General features: G+C 37.4%; 9 non-coding genes across 9 annotated transcripts; all 9 read left to right on the plus strand.

Moving 5' to 3' along the window:
- The first annotated feature begins 973 nt into the window (after nucleotides 1-973).
- On the plus strand, nucleotides 974-1,045 carry TRNAC-GCA (transfer RNA cysteine (anticodon GCA)). The gene has a single exon. It is a non-coding gene; the product is annotated as a tRNA-Cys (tRNA).
- Nucleotides 1,046-2,057: 1,012 nt separating this feature from the next.
- On the plus strand, nucleotides 2,058-2,129 carry TRNAC-GCA (transfer RNA cysteine (anticodon GCA)). The gene has a single exon. It is a non-coding gene; the product is annotated as a tRNA-Cys (tRNA).
- A 1,012-nt stretch (nucleotides 2,130-3,141) lies between these two features.
- TRNAC-GCA (transfer RNA cysteine (anticodon GCA)) lies at nucleotides 3,142-3,213 on the plus strand. Its single transcript has one exon. It is a non-coding gene; the product is annotated as a tRNA-Cys (tRNA).
- A 1,012-nt stretch (nucleotides 3,214-4,225) lies between these two features.
- TRNAC-GCA (transfer RNA cysteine (anticodon GCA)) lies at nucleotides 4,226-4,297 on the plus strand. The gene has a single exon. It is a non-coding gene; the product is annotated as a tRNA-Cys (tRNA).
- A 1,012-nt stretch (nucleotides 4,298-5,309) lies between these two features.
- On the plus strand, nucleotides 5,310-5,381 carry TRNAC-GCA (transfer RNA cysteine (anticodon GCA)). Its single transcript has one exon. It is a non-coding gene; the product is annotated as a tRNA-Cys (tRNA).
- A 1,012-nt stretch (nucleotides 5,382-6,393) lies between these two features.
- TRNAC-GCA (transfer RNA cysteine (anticodon GCA)) lies at nucleotides 6,394-6,465 on the plus strand. Its single transcript has one exon. It is a non-coding gene; the product is annotated as a tRNA-Cys (tRNA).
- Nucleotides 6,466-7,477: 1,012 nt separating this feature from the next.
- TRNAC-GCA (transfer RNA cysteine (anticodon GCA)) lies at nucleotides 7,478-7,549 on the plus strand. The gene has a single exon. It is a non-coding gene; the product is annotated as a tRNA-Cys (tRNA).
- Nucleotides 7,550-9,645: 2,096 nt separating this feature from the next.
- Nucleotides 9,646-9,717, plus strand: TRNAC-GCA (transfer RNA cysteine (anticodon GCA)). The gene has a single exon. It is a non-coding gene; the product is annotated as a tRNA-Cys (tRNA).
- Nucleotides 9,718-11,813: 2,096 nt separating this feature from the next.
- On the plus strand, nucleotides 11,814-11,885 carry TRNAC-GCA (transfer RNA cysteine (anticodon GCA)). Its single transcript has one exon. It is a non-coding gene; the product is annotated as a tRNA-Cys (tRNA).
- The last annotated feature ends 3,071 nt before the right edge of the window (nucleotides 11,886-14,956 follow it).

Below are 14,956 nucleotides of genomic sequence, written 5' to 3' on the forward strand. Positions count from 1 at the left end.
CATCAATTCCATTTGGATCATCTTTGACAGAGTCAGTGTTCCCTTGGATATTGCACTTTAATAGCATTTCAGTGTTTCCTGCTCAAAGCCTGTGAGTAAATGCAGTTTTTAACACTCGGCTTGGTATTCCCTTTGGGAAATTTCTGAAACATCATTGATCAATTTTGGAATTGGACTCCTCCTTTCACAGCACTAAACAAAGGGAATGGACTATGAAACCAATTGACAACTGTGTTATACTGTTTGGTGCTTTCTTGTATTGCACTGAAGAAATTGCGTATAAAACTTGGCAGCGAAGCAGTCAATCTATTTCTCATTTCACCTGTGTCTTCAGTCTTACATATATTCCACCTCTTCTCTGTGCATGCAAAGTATGTGTTTGTTTGAAGCACTTCATTTTTGTGCAACGTAGGAACTATTTAATTTCTCCTTAAAAGCTCTGCCTACGTGCAAGATTTACGAACTATCATTGCAGTTGCAAGAAGGCTGGTCTGAAGAATCAGGCCATTTGCAAACGCAAAATGGCTTTTTCTGATGTATTAAATGGAAGGTATTCGAAAGGGGTGTTTGGGTGTACCTTCCAAATACCGAATTGTAGTGGTACGTAGAAATGTTTTTCCACCATAATTTGGCCCAAAACAATCATACTTCATCACCATCTCCGTGATTGTGGTAACCAATCCTCAAATGATAAGGTGTCCCGTAAAAACCTCTTCCCCTTTAAGAATGTTTCAAAACAATCATTGTATGTAGAGGCATTGGTCCTATGTACCACTGCCTGTTCAAATAAAATAACTATGAAACAAACAAATCTGTTTTTTAAATGATCCAGTTTTCCTTTAATAAATAATATTAAGGACTACTTCTTCTGTTCCACAGTTTCAAGGTTGTACTTTCTGGCACAACTTAGTATGATCCTCACACTCTTTCATGATGTACTGATATTTTGCCATTCTGATTTTACTGCAAAGCTGGGGATATAGCTCAGTGGTAGAGCTTTTGACTGCAGATCAAGAGGTCCCTGGTTCAAATCCAGGTGTCCCCTCACCCTATTTTGATTCTGTTGTTTGTAATTTGGACTTTTCATTAATTCCATTTGGATCATCTTTGACAGAGTCAGTGTTCCCTTGGATGTTGCACTTTAATAGCATTTCAGTGTTTCCTGCTCAAAGCCTGTGAGTAAATGCAGTTTTTAACACTCGGCTTGGTATTCCCTTTGGGAAATTTCTGAAACATCATTGATCAATTTTGAAATTCGGTTCTTCCTTTCACAGCACTAAACAAAGGGAATGGACTATGAAACCAATTGACAACTGTGTTATACTGTTTGGTGCTTTCTTGTATTGCACTGAAGAAATTGCGTATAAAACTTGGCAGCGAAGCAGTCAATCTATTTCTCATTTCACCTGTGTCTTCAGTCTTACATATATTCCACCTCTTCTCTGTGCATGCAAAGTATGTGTTTGTTTGAAGCACTTCATTTTTGTGCAACGTAGGAACTATTTAATTTCTCCTTAAAAGCTCTGCCTACGTGCAAGATTTACGAACTATCATTGCAGTTGCAAGAAGGCTGGTCTGAAGAATCAGGCCATTTGCAAACGCAAAATGGCTTTTTCTGATGTATTAAATGGAAGGTATTCGAAAGGGGTGTTTGGGTGTACCTTCCAAATACCGAATTGTAGTGGTACGTAGAAATGTTTTTCCACCATAATTTGGCCCAAAACAATCATACTTCATCACCATCTCCGTGATTGTGGTAACCAATCCTCAAATGATAAGGTGTCCCGTAAAAACCTCTTCCCCTTTAACAATGTTTCAAAACAATAATTGTATGTAGAGGCATTGGTCCTATGTACCACTGCCTATTCAAATAAAATAACAATGAAACAAACAAATCTGTTTTTTAAATGATCCAGTTTTCCTTTAATAAATAATATTAAGGACTACTTCTTCTGTTCCACAGTTTCAAGGTTGTACTTTCTGGCACAACTTAGTATGATCCTCACACTCTTTCATGATGTACTGATATTTTGTCATTCTGATTTTACTGCAAAGCTGGGGATATAGCTCAGTGGTAGAGCTTTTGACTGCAGATCAAGAGGTCCCTGGTTCAAATCCAGGTGTCCCCTCACCCTATTTTGATTCTGTTGTTTGTAATTTGGACTTTTCATCAATTCCATTTGGATCATCTTTGACAGAGTCAGTGTTCCCTTGGATGTTGCACTTTAATAGCATTTCAGTGTTTCCTGCTCAAAGCCTGTGAGTAAATGCAGTTTTTAACACTCGGCTTGTTATTCCCTTTGGGAAATTTCTGAAACATCATTGATCAATTTTGGAATTCGGCTCTTCCTTTCACAGCACTAAACAAAGGGAATGGACTATAAAACCAATTGACAACTTTGTTATACTGTTTGGTGCTTTCTTGTATTGCACTGAAGAAATGGCGTATAAAACTTGGCAGCGAAGCAGTCAATCTATTTCTCATTTCACCTGTGTCTTCAGTCTTACATATATTCCACCTCTTCTCTGTGCATACAAAGTATGTGTTTGTTTGAAGCACTTCATTTTTGTGCAACGTAGGAACTATTTAATTTCTCCTTAAAAGCTCTGCCTACGTGCAAGATTTACGAACTATCATTGCAGTTGCAAGAAGGCTGGTCTGAAGAATCAGGCCATTTGCAAACGCAAAATGGCTTTTTCTGATGTATTAAATGGAAGGTATTCGAAAGGGGTGTTTGGGTGTACCTTCCAAATACCGAATTGTAGTGGTACGTAGAAATGTTTTTCCACCATAATTTGGCCCAAAACAATCATACTTCATCACCATCTCCGTGATTGTGGTAACCAATCCTCAAATGATAAGGTGTCCCGTAAAAACCTCTTCCCCTTTAACAATGTTTCAAAACAATAATTGTATGTAGAGGCATTGGTCCTATGTACCACTGCCTATTCAAATAAAATAACAATGAAACAAACAAATCTGTTTTTTAAATGATCCAGTTTTCCTTTAATAAATAATATTAAGGACTACTTCTTCTGTTCCACAGTTTCAAGGTTGTACTTTCTGGCACAACTTAGTATGATCCTCACACTCTTTCATGATGTACTGATATTTTGTCATTCTGATTTTACTGCAAAGCTGGGGATATAGCTCAGTGGTAGAGCTTTTGACTGCAGATCAAGAGGTCCCTGGTTCAAATCCAGGTGTCCCCTCACCCTATTTTGATTCTGTTGTTTGTAATTTGGACTTTTCATCAATTCCATTTGGATCATCTTTGACAGAGTCAGTGTTCCCTTGGATGTTGCACTTTAATAGCATTTCAGTGTTTCCTGCTCAAAGCCTGTGAGTAAATGCAGTTTTTAACACTCGGCTTGTTATTCCCTTTGGGAAATTTCTGAAACATCATTGATCAATTTTGGAATTCGGCTCTTCCTTTCACAGCACTAAACAAAGGGAATGGACTATAAAACCAATTGACAACTTTGTTATACTGTTTGGTGCTTTCTTGTATTGCACTGAAGAAATGGCGTATAAAACTTGGCAGCGAAGCAGTCAATCTATTTCTCATTTCACCTGTGTCTTCAGTCTTACATATATTCCACCTCTTCTCTGTGCATACAAAGTATGTGTTTGTTTGAAGCACTTCATTTTTGTGCAACGTAGGAACTATTTAATTTCTCCTTAAAAGCTCTGCCTACGTGCAAGATTTACGAACTATCATTGCAGTTGCAAGAAGGCTGGTCTGAAGAATCAGGCCATTTGCAAACGCAAAATGGCTTTTTCTGATGTATTAAATGAAAGGTATTCGAAAGGGGTGTTTGGGTGTACCTTCCAAATACCGAATTGTAGTGGTACGTAGAAATGTTTTTCCACCATAATTTGGCCCAAAACAATCATACTTCATCACCATCTCCGTGATTGTGGTAACCAATCCTCAAATGATAAGGTGTCCCGTAAAAACCTCTTCCCCTTTAAGAATGTTTCAAAACAATCATTGTATGTAGAGGCATTGGTCCTATGTACCACTGCCTGTTCAAATAAAATAACAATGAAACAAACAAATCTGTTTTTTAAATGATCCAGTTTTCCTTTAATAAATAATATTAAGGACTACTTCTTCTGTTCCACAGTTTCAAGGTTGTACTTTCTGGCACAACTTAGTATGATCCTCACACTCTTTCATGATGTACTGATATTTTGTCATTCTGATTTTACTGCAAAGCTGGGGATATAGCTCAGTGGTAGAGCATTTGACTGCAGATCAAGAGGTCCCTGGTTCAAATCCAGGTGTCCCCTCACCCTATTTTGATTCTGTTGTTTGTAATTTGGACTTTTCATTAATTCCATTTGGATCATCTTTGACAGAGTCAGTGTTCCCTTGGATGTTGCACTTTAATAGCATTTCAGTGTTTCCTGCTCAAAGCCTGTGAGTAAATGCAGTTTTTAACACTCGGCTTGGTATTCCCTTTGGGAAATTTCTGAAACATCATTGATCAATTTTGAAATTCGGTTCTTCCTTTCACAGCACTAAACAAAGGGAATGGACTATGAAACCAATTGACAACTGTGTTATACTGTTTGGTGCTTTCTTGTATTGCACTGAAGAAATTGCGTATAAAACTTGGCAGCGAAGCAGTCAATCTATTTCTCATTTCACCTGTGTCTTCAGTCTTACATATATTCCACCTCTTCTCTGTGCATGCAAAGTATGTGTTTGTTTGAAGCACTTCATTTTTGTGCAACGTAGGAACTATTTAATTTCTCCTTAAAAGCTCTGCCTACGTGCAAGATTTACGAACTATCATTGCAGTTGCAAGAAGGCTGGTCTGAAGAATCAGGCCATTTGCAAACGCAAAATGGCTTTTTCTGATGTATTAAATGGAAGGTATTCGAAAGGGGTGTTTGGGTGTACCTTCCAAATACCGAATTGTAGTGGTACGTAGAAATGTTTTTCCACCATAATTTGGCCCAAAACAATCATACTTCATCACCATCTCCGTGATTGTGGTAACCAATCCTCAAATGATAAGGTGTCCCGTAAAAACCTCTTCCCCTTTAAGAATGTTTCAAAACAATCATTGTATGTAGAGGCATTGGTCCTATGTACCACTGCCTGTTCAAATAAAATAACAATGAAACAAACAAATCTGTTTTTTAAATGATCCAGTTTTCCTTTAATAAATAATATTAAGGACTACTTCTTCTGTTCCACAGTTTCAAGGTTGTACTTTCTGGCACAACTTAGTATGATCCTCACACTCTTTCATGATGTACTGATATTTTGTCATTCTGATTTTACTGCAAAGCTGGGGATATAGCTCAGTGGTAGAGCTTTTGACTGCAGATCAAGAGGTCCCTGGTTCAAATCCAGGTGTCCCCTCACCCTATTTTGATTCTGTTGTTTGTAATTTGGACTTTTCATCAATTCCATTTGGATCATCTTTGACAGAGTCAGTGTTCCCTTGGATATTGCACTTTAATAGCATTTCAGTGTTTCCTGCTCAAAGCCTGTGAGTAAATGCAGTTTTTAACACTCGGCTTGGTATTCCCTTTGGGAAATTTCTGAAACATCATTGATCAATTTTGGAATTGGGCTCCTCCTTTCACAGCACTAAACAAAGGGAATGGACTATGAAACCAATTGACAACTGTGTTATACTGTTTGGTGCTTTCTTGTATTGCACTGAAGAAATTGCGTATAAAACTTGGCAGCGAAGCAGTCAATCTATTTCTCATTTCACCTGTGTCTTCAGTCTTACATATATTCCACCTCTTCTCTGTGCATGCAAAGTATGTGTTTGTTTGAAGCACTTCATTTTTGTGCAACGTAGGAACTATTTAATTTCTCCTTAAAAGCTCTGCCTACGTGCAAGATTTACGAACTATCATTGCAGTTGCAAGAAGGCTGGTCTGAAGAATCAGGCCATTTGCAAACGCAAAATGGCTTTTTCTGATGTATTAAATGGAAGGTATTCGAAAGGGGTGTTTGGGTGTACCTTCCAAATACCGAATTGTAGTGGTACGTAGAAATGTTTTTCCACCATAATTTGGCCGAAAACAATCATACTTCATCACCATCTCCGTGATTGTGGTAACCAATCCTCAAATGATAAGGTGTCCCGTAAAAACCTCTTCCCCTTTAAGAATGTTTCAAAACAATCATTGTATGTAGAGGCATTGGTCCTATGTACCACTGCCTGTTCAAATAAAATAACAATGAAACAAACAAATCTGTTTTTTAAATGATCCAGTTTTCCTTTAATAAATAATATTAAGGACTACTTCTTCTGTTCCACAGTTTCAAGGTTGTACTTTCTGGCACAACTTAGTATGATCCTCACACTCTTTCATGATGTACTGATATTTTGCCATTCTGATTTTACTGCAAAGCTGGGGATATAGCTCAGTGGTAGAGCTTTTGACTGCAGATCAAGAGGTCCCTGGTTCAAATCCAGGTGTCCCCTCACCCTATTTTGATTCTGTTGTTTGTAATTTGGACTTTTCATTAATTCCATTTGGATCATCTTTGACAGAGTCAGTGTTCCCTTGGATGTTGCACTTTAATAGCATTTCAGTGTTTCCTGCTCAAAGCCTGTGAGTAAATGCAGTTTTTAACACTCGGCTTGGTATTCCCTTTGGGAAATTTCTGAAACATCATTGATCAATTTTGAAATTCGGTTCTTCCTTTCACAGCACTAAACAAAGGGAATGGACTATGAAACCAATTGACAACTGTGTTATACTGTTTGGTGCTTTCTTGTATTGCACTGAAGAAATTGCGTATAAAACTTGGCAGCGAAGCAGTCAATCTATTTCTCATTTCACCTGTGTCTTCAGTCTTACATATATTCCACCTCTTCTCTGTGCATGCAAAGTATGTGTTTGTTTGAAGCACTTCATTTTTGTGCAACGTAGGAACTATTTAATTTCTCCTTAAAAGCTCTGCCTACGTGCAAGATTTACGAACTATCATTGCAGTTGCAAGAAGGCTGGTCTGAAGAATCAGGCCATTTGCAAACGCAAAATGGCTTTTTCTGATGTATTAAATGGAAGGTATTCGAAAGGGGTGTTTGGGTGTACCTTCCAAATACCGAATTGTAGTGGTACGTAGAAATGTTTTTCCACCATAATTTGGCCCAAAACAATCATACTTCATCACCATCTCCGTGATTGTGGTAACCAATCCTCAAATGATAAGGTGTCCCGTAAAAACCTCTTCCCCTTTAACAATGTTTCAAAACAATAATTGTATGTAGAGGCATTGGTCCTATGTACCACTGCCTATTCAAATAAAATAACAATGAAACAAACAAATCTGTTTTTTAAATGATCCAGTTTTCCTTTAATAAATAATATTAAGGACTACTTCTTCTGTTCCACAGTTTCAAGGTTGTACTTTCTGGCACAACTTAGTATGATCCTCACACTCTTTCATGATGTACTGATATTTTGTCATTCTGATTTTACTGCAAAGCTGGGGATATAGCTCAGTGGTAGAGCTTTTGACTGCAGATCAAGAGGTCCCTGGTTCAAATCCAGGTGTCCCCTCACCCTATTTTGATTCTGTTGTTTGTAATTTGGACTTTTCATCAATTCCATTTGGATCATCTTTGACAGAGTCAGTGTTCCCTTGGATGTTGCACTTTAATAGCATTTCAGTGTTTCCTGCTCAAAGCCTGTGAGTAAATGCAGTTTTTAACACTCGGCTTGTTATTCCCTTTGGGAAATTTCTGAAACATCATTGATCAATTTTGGAATTCGGCTCTTCCTTTCACAGCACTAAACAAAGGGAATGGACTATAAAACCAATTGACAACTTTGTTATACTGTTTGGTGCTTTCTTGTATTGCACTGAAGAAATGGCGTATAAAACTTGGCAGCGAAGCAGTCAATCTATTTCTCATTTCACCTGTGTCTTCAGTCTTACATATATTCCACCTCTTCTCTGTGCATACAAAGTATGTGTTTGTTTGAAGCACTTCATTTTTGTGCAACGTAGGAACTATTTAATTTCTCCTTAAAAGCTCTGCCTACGTGCAAGATGTACGAACTATCATTGCAGTTGCAAGAAGGCTGGTCTGAAGAATTAGGCCATTTGCAAACGCAAAATGGCTTTTTCTGATGTATTAAATGGAAGGTATTCGAAAGGGGTGTTTGGGTGTTCCTTCCAAATACCGAATTGTAGTGGTACGTAGAAATGTTTTTCATCCATAATTTGGCCTAAAACAATCATACTTCATCACCATCTCCGTGATTGTGGTAACCAATCCTCAAATGATAAGGTGTCCCGTAAAAACCTCTTCCCCTTTAAGAATGTTTCAAAACAATCATTGTATGTAAAGGCATTGGTCCTATGTACCACTGCCTATTCAAATAAAATAACAATGAAACAAATAAATCTGTTTTTTAAATGATCCAGTTTTCCTTTAATAAATGATATTAAGGACTACTTCTCCTGTTCCACAGTTTTAAGGTTGTACTTTCTGGCACAACTTAGTATGATTCTCACACTCTTTCATGATGTACTGATATTTTGTCATTCAGATTTTACTGAAAAGCTGGGGATATATCTCAGTGGTAGAGCATTTGACTGCAGATCAAGAGGTCTCTGGTTCAAATCCAGGTGTCCCCTCACCCTATTTTGATTCTGTTGTTTGTAATTGGGACTTTTCATCAATTCCATTTGGATCATCTTTGACAGAGTCAGTGTTCCCTTGGATATTGCACTTTAACAGCATTTCAGTGTTTCCTGCTCAAAACCTGTGAGTAAATGCAGTTTTTAACACTCAGCTTGTTATTCCCTTTGAGAAATTTCTAAAACATCATTGATCAATTTTGGAATTCGGCTCTTCCTTTCACAGCACTAAACAAATGGAATGGACTACAAAACCAATTGACAACTTTGTTATACTGTTTGGTGCTTTCTTGTATTGCACTGAAGAAATGGCGTATAAAACTTGGCAGCGAAGCAGTCAATCTATTTCTCATTTCACCTGTGTCTTCAGTCTTACGTATATTCCACCTCTTCTCTGTGCATACAAAGTATGTGTTTGTTTGAAGCACTTAATTTTTGTGCAACGTAGGAACTATTTAATTTCTCCTTAAAAGCTCTGCCTACGTGCAAGATTTACGAACTATCATTGCAGTTGCAAGAAGGCTGGTCTGAAGAATCAGGCCATTTGCAAACGCAAAATGGCTTTTTCTGATGTATTAAATGGAAGGTATTCGAAAGGGGTGTTTGGGTGTACCTTCCAAATACCGAATTGTAGTGGTACGTAGAAATGTTTTTCCACCATAATTTGGCCCAAAACAATCATACTTCATCACCATCTCAGTGATTGTGGTAACCAATCCTCAAATGATAAGGTGTCCCATAAAAACCTCTTCCCCTTTAAGAATGTTTCAAAACAATCATTGTATGTAGAGGCATTGGTCCTATGTACCACTGCCTATTCAAATAAAATAACAATGAAACAAATAAATCTGTTTTTTAAATGATCCAGTTTTCCTTTAATAAATAATATTAAGGACTGCTTCTCCTGTTCCACAGTTTCAAGGTTGTACTTTCTGGCACAACTTAGTATGATCCTCACACTCTTTCATGATGTACTGATATTTTGCCATTCTGATTTTACTGCAAAGCTGGGGATATAGCTCAGTGGTAGAGCTTTTGACTGCAGATCAAGAGGTCCCTGGTTCAAATCCAGGTGTCCCCTCACCCTATTTTGATTCTGTTGTTTGTAATTTGGACTTTTCATTAATTCCATTTGGATCATCTTTGACAGAGTCAGTGTTCCCTTGGATGTTGCACTTTAATAGCATTTCAGTGTTTCCTGCTCAAAGCCTGTGAGTAAATGCAGTTTTTAACACTCGGCTTGTTATTCCCTTTGGGAAATTTCTGAAACATCATTGATCAATTTTGAAATTCGGTTCTTCCTTTCACAGCACTAAACAAAGGGAATGGACTATGAAACCAATTGACAACTTTGTTATACTGTTTGGGTGCTTTCTTGTATTGCACTGAAGAAATGGCGTATAAAACTTGGCAGCGAAACAGTCAACCTATTTCTCATTTCACCTGTGTCTTCAGTCTTACATATATTCCACCTCTTCTCTGTACATGCAAAGTATGTGTTTGTTTGAAGCACTTCATTTATGTGCAACGTAGGAACTATTTAATTTCTCCTTAAAATCTCTCCCTACGTTCAAGATGTCCGAACTATCATTGCAGTTGCAAGAAGGCTGGTCTGAAGAATCAGGCCATTTGCAAACGCAAAGTGGCTTTTTATGATGTATTAAATGGAAGGTATTCGAAATGGGTGTTTGGGTGTACCTTCCAAATACCGAATTGTAGTGGTACGTAGAAATGTTTGTCCACCATAATTTTGCCCAAAACAATCATACTTCATCACCATCTCCGTGATTGTGGTAACCAATCCTCAAATGATAAGGTGTCCCATAAAAACCTCTTCCCCTTTAAGAATGTTTCAAAACAATCATTGTATGTAGAGGCATTGGTCCTATGTACCACTGGCTATTCAAATAAAATAACAATGAAACAAATAAATCTGTTTTTTTAAATGATCCAGTGTTCTTTTAATAAATAATATTAAGGACTACTTCTCCTGTTCCACAGTTTCAAGGTTGTACTTTCTGGCACAACTTAGTAAGATTCTCACACTCTTTCATGATGTACTAATATTTTGTCATTCTGATTTTACTGCAAAGCTGGGGATATAGCTCAGTGGTAGAGCATTTGACTGCAGATCAAGAGGTCCCTGGTTCAAATCCGTGTGTCCCTCACCCTATTTTGATTCTGTTGTTTGTAATTGGGACTTTTCATCAATTCCATTTGGATCATCTTTGACAGAGTCAGTGTTCCCTTGGATATTGCACTTTAATAGCATTTCAGTGTTTCCTGCTCAAAACCTGTGAGTAAATGCAGTTTTTAACAATCAGCTTGTTATTCCCTTTGGGAAATTTCTGAAACATCATTGATCAATTTTGGAATTCGGCTCTTCCTTTCACAGCACTAAACAAAGGGAATGGACTATGAAACCAATTGACAACTTTGTTATACTGTTTGGTGCTTTCTTGTATTGCACTGAAGAAATGGCGTATAAAACTTGGCAGCAAAACAGTCAACTATTTCTCATTTCACCTGTGTCTTCAGTCTTACATATATTCCACCTCTTCTCTGTGCATGCAAAGTATGTGTTTGTTTGAAGCACTTCATTTTTGTGCAACGTAGGAACTATTTAATTTCTCCTTAAAAGCTCTACCTACGTGCAAGATGTACGAACTATCATTGCAGTAGCAAGAAGGCTGGTCTGAAGAATCAGGCCATTTGCAAACGCAAAATGGCTTTTTCTGATGTATTAAATGGAAGGTATTCGAAAGGGGTGTTTGGGTGTACCTTCCAAATACCGAATTGTAGTGGTACGTAGAAATTTTTTTCCACCATAATTTGGCCCAAAACAATCATACTTCATCACCATCTCAGTGATTGTGGTAACCAATCCTCAAATGATAAGGTGTCCCGTAAAAACATCTTCCCCTTTAAGAATGTTTCAAAACAATCATTGTATGTTGAGGCATTGGTCCTATGTACCACTGCCTATTCAAATAAAATAACAATGAAACAAATAAATCTGTTTTTTAAATGATCCAGTTTTCTTCTAATAAATGATATTAAGGACTACTTCTCCTGTTCCACAGTTTTAAGGTTGTACTTTCTGGCACAACTTAGTATGATTCTCACACTCTTTCATGATGTACTGATATTTTGTCATTCAGATTTTACTGAAAAGCTGGGGATATAGCTCAGTGGTAGAGCATTTGACTGCAGATCAAGAGGTCTCTGGTTCAAATCCAGGTGTCCCCTCACCCTATTTTGATTCTGTTGTTTGTAATTGGGACTTTTCATCAATTCCATTTGGATCATCTTTGACAGAGTCAGTGTTCCCTTGGATATTGCACTTTAACAGCATTTCAGTGTTTCCTGCTCAAAACCTGTGAGTAAATGCAGTTTTTAACACTCAGCTTGTTATTCCCTTTGAGAAATTTCTAAAACATCATTGATCAATTTTGGAATTCGGCTCTTCCTTTCACAGCACTAAACAAAGGGAATGGACTACGAAACCAATTGACAACTTTGTTATACTGTTTTGTGCTTTCTTGTATTGGACTGAAGAAATTACGTATACAACTTGGCAGCGAAGCAGTCAATCTATTTCTCATTTCACCTGTGTCTTCAGTCGTACATATATTCCACCTCTTCTCTGTGCATGCAAAGTATGTGTTTGTTTGAAGCACTTCATTTTTGTGCAACGTAGGAACTATTTAATTTCTCCTTAAAAGCTCTGCCTACGTGCAAGATGTACGAACTATCATTGCAGTAGCAAGAAGGCTGGTCTGAAGAATCAGGCCATTTGCAAACGCAAAATGGCTTTTTCTGATGTATTAAATGGAAGGTATTCGAAAGGGGTGTTTGGGTGTACCTTCCAAATACCGAATTGTAGTGGTACGTAGAAATGTTTTTCCACCATAATTTTGCCCAAAACAATCATACTTCATCACCATCTCAGTGATTGTGGTAACCAATCCTCAAATGATAAGGTGTCCCGTAAAAACATCTTCCCCTTTAAGAATGTTTCAAAACAATCATTGTATGTTGAGGCATTGGTCCTATGTACCACTGCCTATTCAAATAAAATAACAATGAAACAAATAAATCTGTTTTTTAAATGATCCAGTTTTCCTTTAATAAATAATATTAAGGACCACTTCTCCTGTTCCACAGTTTCAAGGTTGTACTTTTTGGAACAACTTACTATGATCCTCACACTTTGTCATGATGTACTGATATTTTGTCATTCTGATTTTACTGCAAAGCTGGGGATATAGTTCAGTGGTAGAGCATTTGACTGCAGATCAAGAGGTCCCTGGTTCAAATCCGGGTCTCCCCTCAACCTATTTTGATTCTGTTGTTTGTAATTGGGACTTTTCATCAATTTCATTTGGATTATCTTTGACAGAGTCAGTGTTCCCTTGGATATTGCACTTTAATAGCATTTCAGTGTTTCCTGCTCAAAGCCTGTGAGTAAATGCAGTTTTTAACACTCGGCTTGGTATTCCCATTGGGAAATTTCTGAAACATCATTGATCAATTTTGGAATTCGGCTCTTCCTTTCACAGCACTAAACAAATGGAATGGACTATGAAACGAATTGACAACTTTGTTATACTGTTTGGTGCTTTCTTGTATTGCACTGATGAAATGGCGTATAAAACTTGGCAGCGAAGCAGTCAATCTATTTCTCATTTCACCTGTGTCTTCAGTCTTACATATATTCCACCTCTTCTCTGTGCATGCAAAGTATGTGTTTGTTTGAAGCACTTCATTTTTGTGCAATGTAGGAACTATTTAATTTCTCCTTAAAAGCTCTGCCTACGTGCAAGATGTACGAACTATCATTGCAGTTGCAAGAAGGCTGGTATGAAGAATCAGGCCATTTGCAAACGCAAAATGGCTTTTTCTGATGCATTAAATGGAAGGTATTCGAAAGGGGTGTTTGGGTGTACCTTCCAAATACCGAATTGTAGTGGTACGTAGAAATGTTTTTCCACCATAATTTGACCCAAAACAATCATACTTTATCACCATCTCCATGATTGTTGTAACCAATCCTCAAATGATAAGGTGTCCCGTAAAAACCTCTTCCCCTTTAAGAATGTTTCAAAACAATCATTGTATGTAGAGGCATTGGTCCTATGCACCACTGCCTATTCAAATAAAATAACAATGAAACAAATAAATCTGTTTTTTAAATGATCCAGTTTTCCTTTAATAAATAATATTAAGGACTACTTCTGTTCCACAGTTTCAAGGTTGTACGTTCTGGCACAACTTAGTATGATCCTCACACTCTTTCATGATGTACTGATATTTTGTCAATCTGATTTTACTGAAAAGCTGGGGATATAGCTCATTGGTTGAGCATTTGACTGCAGATCAAGAGGACCCTGGTTCAAATCTGGGTGTCCCCTCACCCTATTTTGATTCTGTTGTTTGTAATTTGGACTTTTCATCAATTCCATTTGGATCATCTTTGACAGAGTCAGTGTCCCCTTGGATATTGCACTTTAATAGCATTTCAGTGTTTCCTGCTCAAAGCCTGTGAGTAAATGCAGTTTTTAACACTCGGCTTGGTATTCCCTTTGGGAAATTTCTGAAACATCATTGATCAATTTTGGAATTCGGCTCTTCCTTTCACAGCACTAAACAAAGGGAATGGACTATGAAACCAATTGACAACTTTGTTATACTGTTTGGTGCTTTCTTGTATTGCACTGAAGAAATGGCGTATAAAACTTGGCAGCGAAGCAGTCAATCTATTTCTCATTTCACCTGTGTCTTCAGTCTTACATATATTCCACCTCTTCTCTGTGCATGCAAAGTATGTGTTTGTTTGAAGCACTTCATTTTTGTGCAACGTAGGAACTATTTAATTTCTCCTCAAAAGCTCTCCCTACGTGCAAGATGTACGAACTATCATTGCAGTTGCAAGAAGGCTGGTCTGAAGAATCAGGCCATTTGCAAACGAAAAATGGCTTTTTCTGATGTATTAAATGGGAGGTATTCGAAAGGGGTGTTTGGCTGTACCTTCCAAATACCGAATTGTAGTGGTACGTAGAAATGTTTTTCCACCATAATTTGGCCCAAAACAATCATACTTCATCACCATCTCAGTGATTGTGGTAACCAATCCTCAAATGATAAGGTGTCCCGTAAAAACCTCTTCCCCTTTAAGAATGTTTCAAAACAATCATTGTATGTAGAGGCATTGGTCCTATGTACCACTGCCTATTCAAATAAAATAACAATGAAACAAATAAATCTGTTTTTTAAATGATCCAGTTTTCCTTTAATAAATATTATTAAGGACCACTTCT

This window comes from Lissotriton helveticus, chromosome 1_2 (assembly GCF_964261635.1).
Source record: "Lissotriton helveticus chromosome 1_2, aLisHel1.1, whole genome shotgun sequence".
NCBI lineage: Eukaryota > Metazoa > Chordata > Amphibia > Caudata > Salamandridae > Lissotriton > Lissotriton helveticus.